Raw genomic sequence first — 2,174 nt, 5'->3', positions numbered from 1 at the left:
GAAGAGGCTGCACCCCACGGGGACAAGGGGCCCATCCCCTACACAGGGGGACACGCAGCAGCTCTGTGCCGCTCCCAGCACATGCCACTGCCCCAGGGCTCAGTGCGCAGGCCCCTGATGCTGGCTGACAGCCCCTAATGCATTTTTGATTTCCCACATATGTGCCCTTCTGATCTCGGTAAGACGGATAAAGAGACTTTAATCAGCTGCTAGGAGGAATTATGGATGGCTAATTGTGCCTGCCACCTCCATTACATCTCTGCCGCCTACGGGGTTTATAACCATTTAGAAGGGCCCTTCCAGGCCTTCATTAGCTGCACACCAAAGGCTTCAGAAATAATTGGCCTCTACGATTTAGAAATTGGCCACTGGGCTGTAAAATACCAGCCACTGGGAAAGGCTCTTAATTCGGACTGGCGCTTTGATACAGCTTGACTCTGGTTTCGAGGCTGTAATGGAGCTATAATCTCTCATTAGTGCTGTGATGAGCGGAGCGAGCCTCCTCATTAGCACCGAGCGGAGCAGTGGCACCAAAGCTTTCCAGGCTCCCTCTGAGGGGAGCGCCTCAAATCAAAGGGATGCAGCCCACCTCCCACACTGGCACAGCAGCTCCGGGCAGTTTCTCTGCTCAGGGACTCTGGGCTCCCTTGCTTATATTTTTTCACCCATTCTCCCATTTACCAGGGTGCTCCAGCCCCTGGGCTATGAGCTGTGACCCAAGGGTTGCCGTGGGTTGGCAGCTTTACCCACTGTTGTGTCCCCTTGGCAGATGCCCTCCTCCCTTCCCTTTGATGGAAAAAAGGCTGTTGATATATTTTTCCATGTTATTACTCTGAAGACAGTCAAAGGTACAAAAGTGCAAACAGACAGTCCTTGCTTTTGACAAATGAAAACAGCGACTACAATTACGCTTTGTTACTTGCATTTCCTTCTGAGGTCTGGCCCTTGAGATTTTACACCTTTACTGGCAGCTCTTTCGCAACCAGTACAACTTGCAGAGCTCTTGCTGGTTGGTCCTATGAGAGGCCCCGATGCCATGGGTCAGATGGAGAAAATCCCCTCTGCCAGTATGGGTCGGTGGTCAGAGAGGGAGGAGCAATGGGCTCCAGCCCCATTGGGATGGCACAAGCAGCCCAACCTCAGGGCCATCTCCTCAGCCCCAACGAGTTTCCACTAACGGCTCCAAAGTGAAAGCTTGATGCCTTCTCTGGCACCGCAACAGGATGTTGCCTCTTCCAGTGCATCCTCATCTTCAGAAGGGAAGAGGCAGGCTGGGGAAAGCCAACCACTCTCCAGGTTAGGGAAAATGGGTTTTCACAATCCTTTTTGCCGGACACTTGTGCACTGTGAAACCCTATCCATGGCTATCTCTTGGAAGGTTTGCCCCAGGCCACCACATGTTCTCTCCTGCAGTGCCCTTCCCAAGGCCCACCACCACCATCCATCATCGTAAGTGCCAAACAGGGTGGGTACAGTCACACCGCCCAGTGGGGCTGTCCCGGGCACCTTCTCCCTCTCCACCTGTGCCCGGGGCTGTGTAGGAGCTGATGAGCTGCCCAAGAGCTCACCCGAGACCGTCCACTGGTACAGACCACTTCCCTGCCCAGGCACTGCTTCTGTTCACCAACAGAGGTAGCTGTCACCTCCCTGCTCCTCCTGGGAAAATGTACTCTTATTTGGAGCGGTGATAAAAGCAGCTGTCAGGGAAAATCTTGCAGCTTTGCTACAAAAGAGAGAAGCTATTTCAATGATGGCAATGACACCACATGGTCGGGGCACAACTTGTGCCTGCGTCCTTATCTAAGCCCATAACAAGTCACAGGCTTTCAAGCAGGACAAACCAAAGGAGACAGGGTTTTTGGCTCTGTGACATACAACACTATGCTGTTAGGTGCCATCCACATGACAGTTTCTTATACAGCTTATCACTGAGCTGCCCTTTGGGAGCTCTCTCCTTGTTAGCTGCTTCTGCAGTTTTGAAGGTTTTCAAAACTCTGCGTTCATTCAGGGCAAGCACCATTTATATGACTGTCCCATTAATGCTCCAAAGGAAAGTCTGCAGTGTAGGATGCTGATGTTAAGGATAAAGATACGGGGTGAAGAGGGGGAGACATGAAAATCTTCTCTACTCAACAACTTGCTCTCTATTACTGGCAGTGGAAAGAAGAGCCATC

This window comes from Accipiter gentilis, chromosome 7 (genome assembly GCF_929443795.1).
Source record: "Accipiter gentilis chromosome 7, bAccGen1.1, whole genome shotgun sequence".
NCBI lineage: Eukaryota > Metazoa > Chordata > Aves > Accipitriformes > Accipitridae > Astur > Astur gentilis.
Note: the sequence above shows the minus strand (reverse complement) of the source record.